We start from the raw sequence: 20,830 nt of genomic DNA on the forward strand, positions 1-20,830 counted from the left end.
ACAGTTTAGGTCTTTTTCCAGACCTTGGTAACACATCCAAATACATTGCACCAATGTAAAGTTGTTTGCAATAGTTTAGTGATGGCAGAGAGAAATTACCAGTTGTTCTCAATCATGATCACTAAGAAGAAGCTAATAGGCCTCGTCCTTGTCAAGTTAAAATACACTGTGGAAACTTCAGTGCCACTTACTAAAAAATTTAAGTGAATGTATGTATACTTCTGACCCTCTGCAGATTATCTGATTACAAACCTTTCCACCTAATTCATATTTTTTTTTTGTTATGTTTTGTTTTTTATTTTTAAATCTTCACAAAGTGCGGATTGCAATGAAAGCAGAGCCATCGACAGCTTCCCTCTCACACTGGTCTTCCTGTTAGTTTACAATGAAACATGAGAGGTTTATCCACAATGTGCAAACCACCAGAAAAAAGCTGCTAGCCTCTCAGGTTACTCAGCCCAAGGCATTGTTGATGGGAAATAGACACGCCCATGAAATGGAGAAAGCAACAGCTTCTTATGGGCACGAAACAAGCTGAGATTTCAGTGGCAATTGTGAACTGCAACCAATAAAAGGAAGGAATATAAAGAATGGATGTAAACAGGAAAGGAGCTTTCTGACAGCACTGTCTGAGATTAAAAGTTAAACAGAGAGACCACTTTGTTTTAATTTATGTTTAATTCAATTTATGCTTTATTATATATTTTTTTTTATATCAAGAACAAAATATAGTCTTTCTGCATTTAAAGGAACTACTTTAGTACAATAGTCACTTGTTTTTCTCCTGACCACTGTGCTCTCGGAAGAAAATGATGTGTTTTATATGACCACACTGCTTTGCATTGTATACAGATGGTTCTCTCATACACATTTTAACCTCCTGTTTATAATCCCACTAGTGATACTTTTTCTTCCTAAAAAAAACCACACACTGCAGAACCTATGCTTCTCTAATCTAGGGTACATTGCATTTTAATATGCCAAGCTATATGCTAATCACGAGGAATGTGATAGTGAACATCTACTTAAATGCAAACATAGGACCCTCCATCTGTCCCTGAGGCAAAAGAGGAGGAGGTAATTTGCATGATTAATTACCTATACCTAACAAGCATTGGCAATGTTCGTGGCACCTCAAATAGCGTGCTGAAATTTGTGTCTATGTGTTTGCAAGCATTTTCCAGACTTTATAGTCTAGTCAGGCACGGATCAATATGTAACTATGTAGTCATATTTTGTTGTCTGTCAGAAAAAGAAACTGAAAAAGTTAGTTTTAATTCAGTTTCAACATTTTCAACAATGATCACTGCATGGATGTTTTGACTCAATTTGAATACCATGGCCAAAAACATCTGAATAATAAGGCATATCACATAACTCTTATAACTGCAGACTCTCATTTAAACTAAAATGCTCTGTAACCATAGAATCTGTAAAATGATCATAGATGAAACAGTATCCAGTGTTGTAATCTACTTATAGAAGGAGTGGAGCATTTTAAGAAATGTATAAACTGCTGGAGGATCCCAAAAATAAAAAGGTCCTAAAAGTTACAAAAGTAATGATTAGTCCACTTATTTGTACAGTATTATGAACATCGGGTTTTCATGTTTGTGTGTTTTTTTGGAAAATTAAATAAAGATTTTTTTTTAATTTAACAGATTTATGTAATTATCTGACATTCTTTCATTACTGTCATTTTCTTCTTATTCAATCTGTCTGTTGAATGAACGATATCTGAATGATACTGCAATTTTCAACTGGCATGCCTAAATAAAGCATATCTATTACCCTAAAGCTGAAATGCATATTTATGAAGCTTAGGAACCTCCACTGCTTCATTTAACATGTAATGGAATAACGCTGTGTAAATATATATTTTATTATTATAGAAAAGCCTAAACGATATCTTAAATGCTTGAAGTTGCTTAAGAGTGTGTCCACCATTAACTGCATCTAGCTCTGGTAGGGTTGCACCAATTAAAAAAAGGAAGTACTGTACTTGAAGATGAGATTCTTTAGCTTTGAATGCAAGTGTCAACAAAAGAAGTGATTCACAGTAAAGTGCTTATTAGAAACCTTTAATTGGAGATTATGTATTGGAATTTCGGAGCAGGACCACGCCTCCAAAAATGCTCCTTCTGGTTGTCATCTATATAGGTTCCCCCAGTTCTGCAAGCTGTTCATTCTTGTTTACGTGCCCCACCGTCGCTCCCTCCTTGTTCTCAATTCTTTAACTTCTTCACTCCTATTTAGTACATGGGGATCTGCCAGGCCCGTGAGCCGTCGCCAGTCCCCTTTGAGGCCTTCCCCAAACCGCAGCTCAATTCATGTCCAAGCATTCACCTTTACCTACTAAAATGCTGTCAAACCTAAAATGAGGATGTGGGCCCAGCTAGTGAAAGTCAATATTATTCAGTGACTAGGTCCTCAGTTAAACTTTTCATACTTCAAAGCAACCAGTTGATAAGCTAGTGTTAAATATATTAGAAAGTAACTAGAAAGTAACAAACCATCTTGCTTCTAAGCAACACGTGATGATTGAATGATTGGTTGTGCAACCTCAGGAAGCACTGAAAGTTTAACTTTTTAAAGTTTAAAGTCAGGCAGAGCAACCATGATTAGAAATGTGATGCACAGAAGCGATAAAAGGGAAAAATACATGTTTAAAACAGAACAAAAAAAGTTAGTGATACCAGCAGCATGCTATCCTCTCACTCACTTTGAAACTGACTAGGAGCATATGGGCTTCTTCATTACCTGTAATATGACATAATAGCAACTTCCACAAGGGGTGCACAAATGTGTCTGTGTGTAAGTGCATGCAGCTGTGTATAAGTGCTAACCAAAATGACTAACCATGTGTGCATAATATTGTGTTAGGTTTCTTCTATAAATGCCTGTTTACATACACACTGCTTCTATATGCACAGGTGTGTGTGTGTGTGTGTGTTATAGTAATGGACTGCACCACGATGCCACTGTTGTGATTAGGCAGCAATCAGAGCAGAATAAGCCATAGATATGAGCTATCAAAAGGCACACACCATGGAGAGGACATTGTCATACACTCTCACTGAGATGAAATGGCTTTCATGTACATAAGCCGTGGATTCAATTTCATTTATGCCTGTTTATTAACACTCACACATGCTGACATAAACACATGAGTGCATACAGTGAATAAGTGGCATACATATTGTCAGTAAATGTCAAAACTATGACAGAAAGACTGGGAAAACATTGTAATGTGTTTTACAGGAAATCAATTCTAAATAATTTATCCACTGCTGTCTTTTGGGAAATTAGTAAGGAAAACTGCACAGATCCATATTTAGCTTGAAGCTTTGTTGTAGGATCAATGACAATTTGGAGATTTCTTACAAAAATATCCAGCCAGGCCACCTTAAAGTGACATTATGCTTTCACAGATAAAAATTATAAAGTGAAACATGACAGAAAATAAAAAAAATCGCTTTTATGGTGTAGTTTGAATTAAGTGCCTGAGTTAAAGAAGACATAATTTAGTGAGATGTCTCTGATGAAATCCTAGTCTGCAACTTGTTCATGATTCCCAATGCTGAGTGCTCTGGGAGAGCACATAAGCAGTTGTGAGTGTGTGTCTATATTGTAAGTTATAACTGTGTGACTGATCCTGAAAGTTTGCTAAATGTGACAGATGGATTCTGAAAAGTTTATCATAGACCTTTGGGGGTGGAATGTGTAAAACATCTTTATCTTTCAGAGATCTATGTTGTTTTATGCCAGGGTATGTATACCCTGATTTTTAGTTAATTTTTTGATTTTGTTGTACTTTCTACAGTGCATAGATATCAAGTTGTCCAGTATAGGACATATAGTTGTCCATATAAGGAAGTCTACTTGTGCCGTACCAACTGTGGCAAAAAAAATCTTGGGTAAGAAAAAAAAATGAGTACCTCTCCATCAGCATAGATTAACATAAACTTGATAATCACAGGCTGTATAAAAGAAAATCGACTCTCTGGGCAGTGCAGCTTGTTCTTCCACTCATATTAGACAAGGGCTAGATTTGATGTTACACTGACTCACAACTCCACTGTGAGGTATACAGTTTTATAGTGGGTGGACACTAGACATATAGTTTGCCAAAGTCGTGAAATATCTCTGCAGCTCGATTAATAATATGATAATCAATGACCTATACCCTCAACCTGCATGTGTTCCAGGTCCCTGGTGGGTGGAGCTGGATTCTTTAGTGCTATCTGGGAGCACCTGGGCCCCGCGTTCACAGAATGTAAAGCTGTGGCTCTCACTTCATTCTCTCTTTCACTCACCTACTATATTTCCCTGCCTCCATGCTGTGTGTTAACTTTATTGCAGTTTCAAGAACTATACACACCTTTACACCCTACAACACTGATCTTATTGATTCCCACACCTCATTAGTTTATAGTCAAGTTAAATGTACTTAATAAATGCCAAAGAGTGCTCCCACACCTTCTGTCATGGTCTTACAAGCGAGGCAGAAGTAATTAATAGCACCATAGTTAATTCTTCAAAAAAAAAAAAAAAGATTCTATGAGAAGACTCTTTATAATTTTAGTAGCATTTTGAATGATGAATAAACTCTTTTTAAAATTGCAATCTTACAAATTGTAACTATAAATTAATTTGGCCTATTTATAACACAGTAGATCACTGCCCATTTAAAACACTTAATGGACTCTCACTTAAACATTCTCAACACTCTGGATACTTCAAAATAATTTGAAGTAAAATGAATCCTTTGAGTTGCCCATACACTTAAGACTTATTGCATTAGAACTAAAACTGAGGATGACGTTAATAGATATTTTATACTACTAACAACTTAAAGAGAAGTCAGAAATGGCATCTGAACAGACATTTATTGCAAAACATATGAAGCTAAACATAGGAAAGTTACGAAATAAAACCTCTCATTAGTTAAAGGTCATACTTTTTACTTATTCTCTGCTACACTGTCAGCAATGACTCATTCACACAAGTCACTGTCTGTACCTAATTGAGAAATGTTCTCAGAACAGTGCAAAAAATCCAATATATAATGTTTATAGACAGCAAAACTTTCTCTAAAGGACCCATATGAAAAGGCTGAAAAAATCTTTACAGTTCAATTGACAGGCAGCAACTTAACCTCTTAACTTCATCTAACATCCAGTATAATAGTCACACAGCAGCAAATACAATCTACTGTTGTCCAGCCACCTTTACAACTCCATGCATGCTTATTTTCTCTATGAATCATAGTCGACTGATACTGTAATCAAGTCATCTCTCATTGTTTCACTACAGTAAAAAGGCAGAGAGAGAGAGAGAGAGAGAGAGAATAAATAGGGGTCTCGAGTTGCTGCGTGGGAGTGTGTGAGAAGAGATTGGGCCCATACATCATAGAAAATGCACAGGTAAGACAAACCTAATGCTCTCCCATTGCTATAAGGAGTTTTATAGTCATTCTCTGTTGTCTCACTCAAACAGAATATACACACTGGAAAAACAAAAGTCTAACCTGGGTGTAAGAATATGTAAAATTAAAAGTATGAATATGTAAAGGACACATGTTTGGTAATAAAAGACAAATGTACCAACATTTTACTTATAAAATACATATAGTGTAGTCAGTCCCCAAAGTCCTTAAAAAAGAATCAGAGATACAACCCTTGTGAGGCAGCAGCATGTTTATTTAACATTGTGTGGCCATTACTGTGGGAAATTACAGGCATATTGGTTAATATTCCCAAGCAGACATTAGTGCAACAAAAGGTGCATCCAAATGTGCGGGTATGTGTGTTCCTTAAGAGCACAGTGAGTGTTCGGTACAGATTCTCCAACTGTTAAACCTTGTCTTTCTGCCAGTACCTGCTGTCATCTCCACCTGTGCCATGAAAAGGCACACACAGACACACAGCTTTGCAGCTGTCTCACAACAGTGCACACACTGAAGGAAAGGACAAATTTCAAGAGATGAGACTTAAAAAAAAAAAATAGTAATAATAATAATAATAATACAAAGTAATAGTAAAAAAACCCAAAAACTCTCAAACTGCAGTTTGATGTATGTTTGAATTGTTACCATTAGGACTTTCAGAAAGACAAAGGAAACTTTTAGATTAAGGTCTTTGAAGTTAGTTCTCTAAAAAAATAACTTTGACCTCTCTTATCTCTCATTCTCCTGGATTCTGACTTTGTCATCATCTGCCTTGGACTATTTCTCTTTTCCTGTAAGAGGCACAGATATGCAGATATGTTCCAGAACAGTGAAACTGCTTCAAAGTAATTTACAAGTCTTAACATTTTTCAACATTATCTCTCCCGTCACTGACTTTGTCTCATTCACTGCTACTATATTTTTCTTGCACACAAAGACACTTTCAAAAAAACCAAGTTGAGCATGCTTAACCTGGCACCTAACATGAATTTTACAAAATGCAATAGATTAGACTAAATGTACTGAAACAAGGTGTATCCAAAGAGTCATGGTCTTTGTACAGCGTACAGTAATTACTGAATAAACCATTTGTACATTATTCTATAGTATTAACAATATAACACATGGGCCTGGTGTCCTGGTCAGTAAAATTAAGCCAAAACATGAATGACTAAAACCTTGGAGTCTACCAGATACCAAATCTGTGGTTGCAAAAATTCTTTTGGTCCTACAGAAGTCTATGAGAAAATGGCTTTCTGCTTTGACTTACGTAAACACTTTCATTGTGAATTTATGGGCTCACTCACTTGTTATGAGACACATTGAATGCAAAAAAAAGTTAAATATATTTTTCAAATCTTGGTCAGTATTATGAACCCACACACTCACTAGCTAAAGAGCTGTCAATCATTAGCCAATAAGAATGTGGTTTCACAATCAGACCTGCCCTTCCTTCTCACATCTGTTTTTTGGCAACCAAGATGGCAACAGTGGAAAGGCTTATAGACCCTCAAGGCTCCAAAAGAAGACTTCAGAAATCAGTTGGTGATGTCATGACAGCTGCATCCAGCTTCTAAACTGATTATACATTTCATCTGTCAAGTCTGTGTGACACAGTTGTAGTTTATCTACTTACTTTTCTACCAGGCCTAAAACTAAAAACTAGTAGTACCATTTGCATGTGGTGGACTTGTGGAATCCATTACTTCAAATAATATCTGATTCTTAAGGAGATGTGGCAGCTGAGCCAGCAGAACCACCTCAGTTGAGAACCCAGGGGTTCTCAATTTAATTTTTTCTTACTTAAGAACCTGAAAACAAGTTTATGGCCACAATCTATCTCATGATCAATTTAAAATAAACCAAGTTGAATTTTAATTAAATGAGGGTCAGCACATGGTATCAGCAAATGCTTGTTTTTCTCAGTGGTAAAGCCACTGTTGTGGGGATAAAAGGAGACACTCGTTGTAAATGGGAGACATTTACCAAATAGCTAATGCTAGGTAAACAAAAAAAAGAAGAAGAAGTATTTTGACCTAGAGTTTTTCCAAAGATGAATGACATTTATGTGTAGATAATTAAAACCTAAGGAAACACTGTTAGCCATTGTTATGGCTGTGTGAAGGCGGGCAGGAATGGCGGACCCAAGAGCAGGACTCACGGAAGCAGACGTAAACACAGAAACACTCAGCTTTGCTGGATTACAACAGAACAGAAAACTAACTAAACCGAGAATGCAGGCGAGCTAGCAAACGGAACAAACACTGTAAAATGAGGGACGATGCGACGATGAGCAGGGGAAGACGCAGATACTAAATACAAGAGGTGAACAGGACTGAGAGGAAACAGCTGGGAGACATGGCTGACACTGACTACACAGATGAGACGGAGGAGCACACAAAACTGAAAACACTGACGTAAGACACAGACCTTCAAAGTAAAACAGGAAGCTCAACACACATGCAGATACAGACTCAAAACTGACTGAACAGGAACAGAGGGAGTACAGAACCAAAACCTAACAAATAGCAAATCTAAACAAAAGACATAACCAGAATAAACAAGAACATAAGATAATATAAACAAACACAAAACACTGAGTCATCAGACTCAGGACCATGACATCCATGACAGTATCCTGGAAATAGTTAGCCAAGATAGCTGACGCAGCTGCACTGTCATGGTACAATACGGTTCAATAAGAAGAGAAAGAAATGTGTACAAAACAGACCAAATCTCGGCCAGAAGGAACTTACTACAAAATTACTTCCTTTTAGTTTAGGTTTTTGATCAGTCAATCAGATTTTGTACACTGTGCATTCTGTTACTGTTATTTTGTTTCATAAAATTACTCTCAGAAATATACAGTTGGGATATATGATTATAGAACAGCATTACTTGTGAGATTAGGTTAGCTGTTTTTTGTTTATAGCACTTGCATTACTATTCAACCCACACTAAAATAAAGGAATTCTATCACAAAAGGATTAGATCCATTAGAAATAAATTCTTAAACCCCAGCAATGTTATTTCACATTATTCTTATGCTGTGGAGAGCAACCAAGCTTCATTCATCCAATGTTTTAAAACCATAGATATCAGAAAAAATGCGCAGGACCCTCAAGCTCCCAGGTATAGAACGGCACTTTTTTGTATACATTTGTACATCACCTCAGTGGATTGTAAATCAAACAGTCAAGTTGTGTTTAAAGGGCAGAATTTCAACTTTAATCTATAAGATTTAACAAAAGTATTTCACTCATTTTTGAGAATTACAGCCATTCTTACATGTGGTCCAGTTAAGTCTCACGGAGTGCACAGAGAGAATATTATTTTTTAAAAAGAGCATTTGTCTATACATTATAAATCAACAGCAGAAAAGTGTCTACTGTGCTATTCAGTTTCATTTTTAAAACATGTCAATTTTATTTTCATCTACTAAAGATTAAAAATCAAATTACATGAGTGCAAATCAGGAAGCTCAACCTTTATTTTACACCGTTTGAGCTATAATCTAACATTTTGTTGTACAGTTTGCTGAAATTATCATACAGGAAAACCATCCGTTCTTGATCTGCTATGACTGCTAGTGAGCAAAAATGCCTTTGTTCAGTTTTAAGGCCACAAACTGACAGAACAAAGCCATTTCCTTGAATGCTGCTAGTTTTGAAGAGTCATTTAGAGTTTCATTAATGTCTGCCTCTTGATTTTTTTCTCCCTTTTTCTAGTTGGTTCTTTTAGTTTTTTGTAGTGTTTTAAAAGCTCAGGACTTGAACTGATATATAAGAGCACTATGAAAGAAAAGAAAATGTATCTGCATACAGATTTGAAAACAAATTACATTAAATTGTCCTGTTAATCGGAAGTCCTAACTTTTTTTTTTTTTTTTTTACTATCTTGGTTGTCCCTATTGATGCCAGGTGATACTTCTCCACTTTCCAGTGTGCTGATTACAGTCAGCCAGTTCACAGGAAACTAATCATCATAAATGGAGGCACTACTATGGGGTAATTTCTTGCTTTTTTAAGGCCATTTTGCTCAGACAATGTTTTTTTTTTTCCACAATGGAGTAACTCAGGATGGCATAAAAGCATAAAAGATAGACCAAGTTGTCAGGGTGATAATATAAAGAGATGAACAGAAAAGTACAATTAAATAGTGACAACATTTAGCATGCAACACACATCCATGCATTTGCATTTCAGAGAATGGGAACTTTTAACATCCTGAAAGGTAACACACACACACACATAACAGCATACCTGTTGGACAGGCTTCCATCCTCAACAACTGTTTGCTTCATAGTTACAGAATCTTTCTTTCTTAATCAGATTAACTGGTGAGTTTATCTGATCAAAGAGAAAAGGGAACACAAGAGAATTAATGGTAACTTCTTACTGCTAAATTGCTCTTTATCTCCATCTATTGTTGCAGGTAATACATATATGCACAAACACACATCTGCTCACACACACCTGTCAAAGGAGACCATTGAGGATGGTAAGTGAGTTGGCTGCTGCCAAAATGGCCGCCTTTTGTTTACAAATCTCATTATCCTCTTCAGTTCATGGAGAATGCGATGAGTAATTACTCCACCAGTGAGCAAGTCACACGGTTGGTGTGAAATTCACACTCTAGTAGGGATGGATAATAGCTCTTGGTAAATACATACCACTTGTCGATGACCAGGCCATCACTCACAATAGAAAGTAATAAGGGTGTATGGATTCACAATATTCACCTGAATGCAAAAACGTATGCTGAGGGTTATCACTGAATATAAGCACCACCATGAATGTCGCTTTGCAAACTTATGTACTAAAAAATGGTCTTCTTGTTTGCAAGGAGAATATTTGTTCTCTCGTCAATAAAAGCTCTCACACTCTTACAACAGAAGTATTAAAAATATTAAAAGGATTTTGAATGTATACACATTAAAGACACAGAAAGTCTATGAAAGAATGTGTAGTGGGGATATAAGTAAGAAAACATTCAGGCTAGAGTTATTTGACCCATAATTTAATTTTTGCAATATGGAAAACAAACCAGGAAGAATTATGTTAAATTTATAAAACATGTTTAATAATGCAGGCAGCGAGCTTTGTTCTGACAGATTTCCATTTATTGTACATTTGTATTCAATTAAAGCTTATATTTAAATATGGGTCATACCCAATGGAAATTGACCTTGTAACAAGGGCAGTGGCAATATCTTGCTGTACTCTGTGCTATAAATTTGCTTAAAGAATACAAAATGGGAAGTATTCACTCTTACTCACTTGATTACAGAGTAACAATTTATTGTTGCATACTAAAGCGGGAGCTCTCAGCAAATATAAAACTCACTGATGTCAAAACACTAACTTTAACTGTAAGACTTAGACTCATAGCGCTTTACACTATAGTGACAAGGCATGTGCAATAAAATTTTACTATGTCTCAAATTATTTGCCATGAAATTAGGAGGATTTTATTCGTATTTGTGCATTTATTTGGTGTCAAAAGCAACAGGTGACTGCCTGCATCAGCGTGGGTAAAAGTATGAGTGAAAATAATGACTACCTCAATGTGTAAAGCGAGGATGTCACACATTATGTGTGTTTAGAGATGCAGAGTGCATAGAGAACAAAAGCTAACATGACAATGTGTATGTGAGCCATCAGAAAAAAACACTAACAATGTATTAGCAAAAATTCAAATAATGTCTTGTGCATAATCAGCTAATATTTATGCTCCAGAGGATTCATAAAAGGGGTTTCCTCTATTGATGTTTCACTGTATAATGCCAAGCCTTTCATACATGCTGAAATGTATGCAGGTTTCTTTTCTTTTTTTCACGGAAGCTCAGGCTCATGCTAATAGTTCAGAAAAGGGTATTCAAGATGAGATGATTTGTCAGCAGAAACACACTCTAGTTTTGCAGTTTCAACAGTACTAAAAGTACCTTGTAGAAAATAAAACAATTGCATTGTGCTAAAAAGCATCTGACACCAGATTGTTAACGCTGCAGCTCATCTAATTCCATCACTGCCTTGACAAAAAGACACCGACTACAGCTGTGACGCAAACTTCAGAGACATTCAGTCACAAAGCTTGCAAAACAGTTTATATCTGTAGGTGATGTGCAGAAAGATGATTGGATTTGGATTCAGGACACAGTGTTAGATACAAGACTTTTTTTTCAGAGCAGCTTGGAATACCTCTTATCTCAAGCCTCCAAGCATGGATTTTTAACTTGCACTGTAAAGTTTTAATAGGGTGAAGTGGTCTTGGAAAATTTGATTTAAACACAGAAATATGCATGCACAAATTTGTTTGACTTCCAGTTTGTGTAATCCAAACCATACAGAGAATACTTAGAATTAGAATATAAATAGAATTTTAGCCACACTAGTGTTGTAGCTCTAGGCGATGGCAATGCCTGTCCGTCAGTCCTGTCCACTATTTGGTAAAGACTGAAAGCTTAAGCCCACAGGGTGAAACCTAACATTATTTCTTTTTTCCTTTCCAATATTTTGGTTTGTGATCACATTCCTGCTACAGTAATATCGCTCACATCAGCTTAACCCTTTGTGAAGAGTAGGGTAATATCAGCTAGTGGGTATAATGGTCACACCTGGATGGACGACAATACAAAGTTTTTGGAAAAGTTTTTTTCCACATTATCCAATTTTTCTGAAATAAATTTGAATTTTATTTATATTTGCATTTCTTTTCAAACAAGCACAGATAATTAAAAGAGCTGGCAATTTCGCCAGAAACAAAATGTACAAGTGTGGCTGTCAAAAAGTCAGGGAAAGTAATTACAAAAGTAGCTACCATTGATATGGGAATTGAAGGAAAGAGTGGGAGAAAAGGTGAAATAGAAAGAAACAACACTAATGAACTTAAGGAGTCTACCCATTCTTCCATTTTCTTATCTAAGTAAGGGGCCTTGGATTGGCTGGAGCCATCCCAACAGTCATAGAGTACAAGATGTTTTACATCCTGTATAGCAGTCATAGATGTTTTTGAAACTTACTTTAATGCATCTCACATACAAAAAGCAGGTGTGCCCTTAAAAATGACTGTGTATTTTCTATCAGACTTTTGAGTGAATTAATTCATCTGCGTGTTTATTTGTGTATTACTGTGCATCTGTGTGTTCCCCGTGGACACATTCACTGACTCCCTGTACTGAGTTACATTATTGAATTGATTAATTGTCACTGATAACTGATGGCTGCAATGACTTGCTCTCTTGTTCTGTGTAGCAAGTGGAGATCTACTAGAAAATGAAATATGCCTTCAGTAATTGGTTTTAAATGGAAAAGCTGACTTGGGTGGTTTGAGAAGTTTACTGCATTAGCACAGAGGTTACTGTGTGTGTGCGTGCTGCTTTGTGTGTAAATAGTGTAGCAATGTTTCTGCTTATTTGTTTGTGCGTGTGCGTGTGCGTGTGTGTGTGTGTGCGTTCTATATGTCTCATCTTAGGTGGACTTAAGATACTCATTAATTGCCTGAGGACTTCATTAGCCAGGCTGATTACCCCTGCATCAATCTGACAGCTTACGAGCTTACACACACACACACACACACACACACACACACACACACACACACACACACACAAACTTGCAGAACCTGTGACAATTCTATGGCACATCACTGAGAGCTATTTGTGTACTAAGAGCCAAATTCAATGCACAGGGATTTAACTATTCAGCCAACTGCCAGATCAAAAACGCTTTCCCAGAGGCATCTATGAAATGCTGAAAATATCCTTAATGTCTACGTATGGATAACTTGTGGTAAAACAGAAAAAGAATGATGTGAGGTAGAATCAATACTTCAGTTCTCAGAAGCTTTGCCAAATATTTCCCTCTGCTCTTACATTATTTGAAGACTTCCTCAACCTTTACTTCCCTTTCTTTACTTGTTCTTTTCCTTTCACCCCCTACCTCTTTTCTTTGCACCTTATTCCCTGGTAACTGGACTTACCCATTTCTGTTCTGCACCTTTCTCACCTTAAAGATGATAAGTTCCTGTTCACCAGAAGAAAGAAGAGCAATTGGGGGTTGAAGAGCCGAAAAGACAGGTAGATTGTATCAGAATGTAATGAAGAGGGGCACACAGAAGCAGAAGAGGGTGGAGACAAAAAACGTGTTTGTGGATGACGACAGAAAGTGGCAGATATAGACAGTAAGACAGAGAGAACTACAAGTAAGTTAAAAGGACTGCCTAGGTTTTACTTTTAAAGGGGAATAAAGGCAATTGTATGTGCCATCCAGCTGAGATACTTTGTCAGACAAAAATTGACTCATATCTTAGGTGACTATTCTTAATCACTATATTTTCAAGGCCTTGTGTCTCTAGTTCTCTTGTTTACTTTGTCACCTTTTCCTCCCCCTTTTTATGTCTGACTATTACTTTGTTCCCAACATTTTTTCTTAGGACTTTTTTTTACAGGCTGCAAAGCGTGCAATATTCATGGGAGGCTTATTCATGCTACCAGTGTAGTTTTGTATTAAGGACAGTGTTCTGAATGTTTCAAGTTCAGTAATGTTCAACTCTAAAACTCCTGAACACAGTGGCCATTGTAATGGACAACCTTAGCCTGGAACCGCTCACTTCCTTCTCAGTTTCCAAGGTATGAACAGGTACAGATCAACCAATCACAGCAATGTCATTTGGCATAACACAGAGTAAAGAAAAAATGTTGGCAAGCAAAAATTTGCAGAGATGAGCTGTGACCTGTCACAGACATTTAAGTACTTCATATTTAAAGAGATTCTGAATCCACACAAAGTAGGATTCATAAAATCTTTTCTCATCACTGGTTGTTTTTTTGGTTGTTTTCTAAATATGTGTCCATGTGGAGTGTCTCTTTACAGTCATTATATGTAATCTGCTCCATATTAGGTAAAAGTTGGTCCATCTGGCTTGGGCAAGTATGGGTGAAAATCTGCTCATTTTGTTCATTTTTAGGTTACCTTCCTCCTGAAGTCTTAACATTTTATAATGTAGTACTATTTACTATATTCAAGACAAAAATAGTTCAAAATAGCTGTGAAGAATGAAATAAATGACTCAGCCTTTTATTCAGTTTCACTGCTATCCTCTCAGTTGTTCTATAGACTCCATGATTTAGAGTTATTGGTAAGGGAGTAGGATCTATTTTACATTGCACTGCATTTGTTTAAAAAATAAAGAGGCTTATGAAATTACATTTAAATTTTAAAAAATGAATGGGGTGGGTTAGGGGTTATGTTTGTTTGTTTGTTTGTCATCAAGGGTGTTTCACATAGCCACTAATTAATTAGCAGCTTGCATGTTGCCCGTTTATGTTTTTGATTAACATGTGGAATAACGAAAAGGAAGAACGAAAGAAAGAAAAAATAAAAATAACCATTGACAAAATACGACAAAACCAATTAATACTTGGAAAGCACACCACCCAAACTAGAGGGGAGCAGAACCTCTGGAACAATTATTCATTATTCTACCATCAAAGTAAAGAGAATTCAGAGCAGCTGAAATATTCATTTCTCTTTGTTTTGACCCGCAGTTTCTGAAAGAAAGAAAAAGATGGTCTTTTTCTGCTTCATCTCTCACTGCAGGAGATCATCACCTGTTAATGACCAATGTCAGCAGGACTGCTACTGTGTCTGTGTAGTGTGTGTGCTCGTGTGTGCACTAGGTTATTCACACTATAGACTGCCAGTAGTTGGAAATGTATGCATTTTTGGAGGGGCTATGTGCTGCAACATATTCTAAATTAAATAAACAGATATTTACTACAAATGGAGATTTCAGCTTTAGCTATGATGGAAAAAAGGAAAGTGCAAAGAAAAAAAGCGGAATTTGAGCTTGAAACCAAACCACACAATGTTATCTGTCAAAAATACTGTCATCTGTGAAGACTTGGATGTATATGGAATGGGCTCAGTGGTACATGATATTTCAGCCAATGACTATTCGAACTGAAAGAGTAACGTTCCATTTGCCGGAGGAAAATTTTAGTGTTGTAAAACAATTGCAGCATGTAAAACAATTTTAGCTTTTTTAATGTCCTGTTGCATATCAATTTCCGCATTTAAACACAAATTTGGCTGAAGTCATATAAAGTCTTAAGGTTTACTGAAAAAATTACCACACATACATATATTTTAACCAAGCTTTACAGTGAGGTGGGGGAAATGATGAGATGGGAAAGGGAGAAAAAGCTTTTCTCTTCAGGGCAGTTCCAGTCACATGAAAAATGTAAAAGTGCAAATGGAAGTGGACCATTTTCTGCATATAATGAAGGACACAGACAGAGGTAGTATCAAAGAATTTCGGAAATATGTCTTTAAAATTTCGAGCCATTACTGGATTTAATGTAAAATTTATAAATCCATGGATTTATCTACTCATAAGACGGTGCGAGATCATAAACATACAGCAATTGATAGCAGCTCCTGCAATGAAAATGCAGTTTATATAAGTGAAAATACAGAGCTGGAATATTTGTGTCCCTTTTCCCCAGATTTTTTTCTTTTCCGAGAAAAGTCTTAATGAACTATTCCTACTACAAAACCAAATCACTAGAGCACAAAACATTCTTTGAGCTTTTACTACAGTACAATAATTACTTATAACAGCCCCACTGTATTGATTTAGTGGTGGCTCATTTGACCCAAGACATGTTTTTAAGGAGAGTAATGGCATTCCATTGGTAATACGTCAAATCCACTGCCACAGTCACTCATTGATCTGTGCTCAATCATTTCATCCCAGGAAAACACAAAGGAAATCAAAACGTGCTCAGACCAAATGCAAATAAGAGCAGACAGAGTGGATTGAGGTCATTTAAGGCTGTCTACTAGTTACAGTACTCCAGCTGAAACCTCAAATAGTGTTTTGTTGCAGCAACACAAAGGCACTTTTGACTTAATCTCTATGGGCCTCATCTGCTGTTTGCCTCTACATTACAGCGACATAGTGGAAAAATGAGGTGAAATTAAATCTAATTTTGTAATGCAAGGATTTTCCATACAGTAAGTCTCCCTTTTCACACAAGATTATGTGAACAGCAGGCACCTTGTAAAGTGGCACTTTGGTGAAACTAGATCTTCTAATCAACAGATAATTAGGAGTGCAACAAGACTTGAATAGTCACTCTCTTGGATGTTTGGAAGAAAGAAAAAGCATGGGAACATGTTTTGAATAAGAAATTGCAAATATGCACACAAGGTCAGTGTGTCTGATGATTATGAAGAAAAAAAGAAAGAGATTCAGGAGACTGAAAGGTCATGAAGATCCAGCAGCACTGTTGACAAAATGGGAAAGACATAGAGAGGCAAAATGTGTGTAATTTGAGGTGTTTCCCCAAAGCAAGGTTGCAATTACTAGATTACACTTACAAAAGCTCTTTAATTTTTCATTTGTATCACCTGTCTCAAAACACCACACACACAACTAATTTTGTCTTCCTATGAAACTGCAGCACACAAAACACAGGGACAAAACTGTTGGACTTATGTCTTTAACCATATATTCTTCTTGCTGATCTAGAAAACTACAGTCTGTAAGGTAATCTTTAATGTTTCATTACTTCATGTAAGTGTGTGTGTGTGTGTGTGTGTGTGTGTGTGTGCGCGCATGTGTGTGTGTGTGTGTATGTATGTGTGTGTGTAAATATGAATTATGTTTTATTTATATACGGTCGTAGGGTGCTGAATGGAGACGTTCCCCAAACAACTATCCATGTGGTTCAGCAGAGATGACTGTACATGTTTAATATATGAGTCATGTGTGCATGGGTTTTGCATGTGTGTGTGTTTTCCCAATAGAAAAGTAATCTTAACAACAGATGAAAAGTAAAAGATTTTAAAGAGAAAAAGATTTTAAACTGAATTTAAATTGATCAGATTACAGTTTATGATAAATTAATAATAATAAGTTATTTATTTTTTGTAATTGTGTACATCTGCATAGGTATACAGAGACCAGTTGTCAAAAACAATCACTCCAGAGAGTAGTACACTTTGTTGTATTAAATCTTGTTGTGTGATTTGTTTGTTTGTTATATTTGTTTCACTTATTTTATTTTCAAAAATGTATCGTGTGAGACTATAATCCAATAACAGATGCTGACAGTTTAGACATTATATCATCCAATTCTATTGCTTCTGAAATTAGCAGTGATCTCATTTTGATAAACTTGCATTTGGGAACCATTCCCCAATGCAAAGATAGTTTCGGAGATTTCTGAAAATGGTCCTTTTATTACTAGATAGCATGAGTAGACTGATAGATTCCAATCCATTGGATAAGCCATTTCTAATTACTAATTCCATCAATCTTTAATTAGTCTGGTATTTACAACAGTTTGTGATTAAATCTGCTTTGCATAAGTACAATTTCAAATTCACTCCAAACTTTTAACCATACCGACATGAATATCTGAAACATTAACTCATGTACTGTAAACAGTAAACGATGTGTGTAGGAACGTGTATTTAAATATTTAAGATACATCATGTAAACTTATAGCATATGTCATTATTTTGTGATACTTTTTTTTGCAGTATTTTAGATAGTATAAAAATATCTAGGAAAATTAATAAATAAAAGGGAATAAGAACATGGGGTACTGTTCTATCCGGTCGTTAAGTCTGACGTCACTAGCCGTGTCTGGGCCTAAACTCCGCTGCAGGTCCATATATCAAACATCACTATGGCATTACTGAGAGTTGAAAAACTGTCTAAAGTCTTTCATCTTTAATAAAATGATCAGCGTTCTGCTCTACCAGGTGTAACAATTAAGTTTAACATCCAGGCATCCATGAAAACGGAATTTATGACATTTAACGGAGTTAGAAGTTAGCAGGAAGTTAGCTCGCTAGCTTCTATCTAAATACAATAAAGCATGTCCTGACTGCGGGGTTTTGGAAACAAATTAAAACGTACAGCTCTGTTATCACTTCCAACATAAATGAAGACAGAAAACTAAACAGCAGTGACGTTTGTAGGGTTACTGAAGTTTGGCTAGCTGGTATATAATGATGTGCTACGTGACCGCTAGCGACACAGCTATGTGAGCATAATATAAACAAGCTAACTTTTTTTCCACTCGATAAAAGTTGACGTGAGTGTTCTCGGTGGTCAGGAACAAATGTAATCGCATGGTAGGATGCTGTAAAAGGACCAAACTTCAGCCAGGAGAATACGAGGTTAGTCATTCATATACTGCTGCATGGGCTGGGCTGCAGTTACATCCTAAGGTTTTAAAAACTGAGCTTAAATAAATGATTAGCGGTAATAAAAGCCGAGGGAGGTCAACAGTGATCACTGACTGTTTTAGGAGCTTTTTGAGATTAAATAGAAGAAAATACAAAACATTAAACATGTTAACAACACAAAAGCCATATTAAACGCAGACTACTTTAGGCCCGGAAGTAGGATTCGTCACGTCATCACTTAACGACCGGATACTGTTCTATAATATAAGTCCTTTGCCCTCTACAGTATATTAAGTTTAGTGACCTTGTAGACTTAAGATGGTTTCAATTAAATTTAAACACTGTATTTACTAAAAACATTGAATTATCCATGTGGCGGGTGTGGTTGTGGCACGGCTGCAGTGGAAGCAGACGCACCGGAGCTGCATCGGCTCATCACCCCGCCCTGCATACACGGTACTGGGTCCTGAGTGTGTGGGTGTTGTTGATGGTGATGTGCACGGCTGCGGGAGAGCTGCAGCCGTTGAGTGTACTGTTACAGCAACCATATGTGGGAAAAGTGGTTGAATAAAGATGCGACAAAGCATGAATGTACATCCGGGTCTGCTGTGGATTTAACTAATATTGCTGTGGATGGTTTTCCTGTGCTTTTTGGGTGGAAGCTTAACTTTGAAGGTAAAAAAAAAAATCCCCCCCCCAAAAAAATGTTTAAGTAAATTATTGTATAAATAATTAAATAATTGATACGGTATTTTAATAATATGATGGGTGAGGCTGACAGTAAAAGAAATGAAATAAATTAATGATGCACTGTTAAAAAAAAGATCAATTTACATTTAATTAATTATGTATTTGATTAATTATTTATTTCCAATCTTAATTAATTTATGACACATTTAATTAATTATTTTTAATTTGATTACCTACTTTACATATTTAGTCCTCCATAAAAAACAACAATATCTGGATATGCATTAAACTAATGATAATAAAGAAATGATTTTGAGTTTACGTTTCTCTGATGAGTCCGGCATCCTGGGTCCTGTTTCTGTCTGCAACATGCCTGTTCCAAGACATTCTGGCTCTCATCCAAAGTTTGTCTTTTGTCCTGCCTTCAGCTCGCCACCCCCAACGAGCTGCAGAGGTTTCTAACCATTAAAAGGGAGATTTTCCTTAACACTGTCACCAAATTCTTGCTCATAGGGGGTCATCTGATTGTTGGGGTTTTTCCTGTACTTTTGTAGATCTTTACCTTACAATTTAAAGTCTTGATGCATGCTCAATCATCCAGGTAAGTAAATCCCAAGAAGTTTGTCAATGGAAAATTGTACTTAGTAATCAGTATAATCTTTTAATGATATAAGTTTGCATATGGTAGAATACTGCATGTAATCATTTGTGTTTAGAAGTATATAGTTGGTGGCATATTGAAAGAATGTCTCATCCTAGGAGGTCTGTAACAACTTTGTGTACATTCACCCCCACATCCTAGGAGCATGGGAAAGGTTGTACCTTGTCTTATTGTTTTACGGTAGGGTTAACGTAGCTATGTCAGTTTTAGTCTAAGTGCCTTTTTTACATATAGATGAACTGTTGGATTTTCCAGACCAGCAGGTTAAGGGAAGTCGTTTATGGGGTCACACTCTGACACACACACACACACATACACACACACACACACATACATATATATGTAAGGAACAAACGCCCACTGAAGTATAAATAAAGACCAGGGCAGTCACAGAGTTGCGAGTCTCAGAGCCCTCAGTCTCGTGCGAGTGCTCTGTGCTGCCCTTGTATACAAGTAAAACTGTGTGTTTCTCCTCTCTGATTCTCAGCTGAAGAAGTGTCTTAGAATACATCTCTTGACAAAGTTGATTGTCTTCATCCTGACATAGTGTTTTCAGTGGGAAAAACGTTTCGTCACTCATCCAAGTGACTTATTTAGTCTCAGCTGACTGCAGGTTTCCCCAACCTTATAAACAGTACATTTGCACATGACTGAAACTAGCACCACTTAAAGAACAATGGGCTGTGAGGTCAGTTTCTTGATCATAGATATGCAATTGATCAATGACCATTGTTCAAAGGCCACGAGTACCACTCACAGAGAGTTGGAGAAATGATCCAACAAAAAATGTACTGTTAGGCCCCCTCCTTGATTCAGAGATGGTCT

At 36.5% G+C, this 20,830-nt stretch overlaps 1 protein-coding gene across 4 annotated transcripts in view; it reads right to left on the reverse strand.

Moving 5' to 3' along the window:
* LOC146385236 (zeta-sarcoglycan-like) overlaps positions 1-20,830 on the reverse strand; it is a 362,624-nt gene that overhangs the window by 198,160 nt on the left and 143,634 nt on the right. The window lies entirely within an intron of this gene.

This window comes from Perissodus microlepis, chromosome 6 (genome assembly GCF_051167445.1).
Source record: "Perissodus microlepis isolate ML-2025 ecotype Zambia chromosome 6, ASM5116744v1, whole genome shotgun sequence".
NCBI lineage: Eukaryota > Metazoa > Chordata > Actinopteri > Cichliformes > Cichlidae > Perissodus > Perissodus microlepis.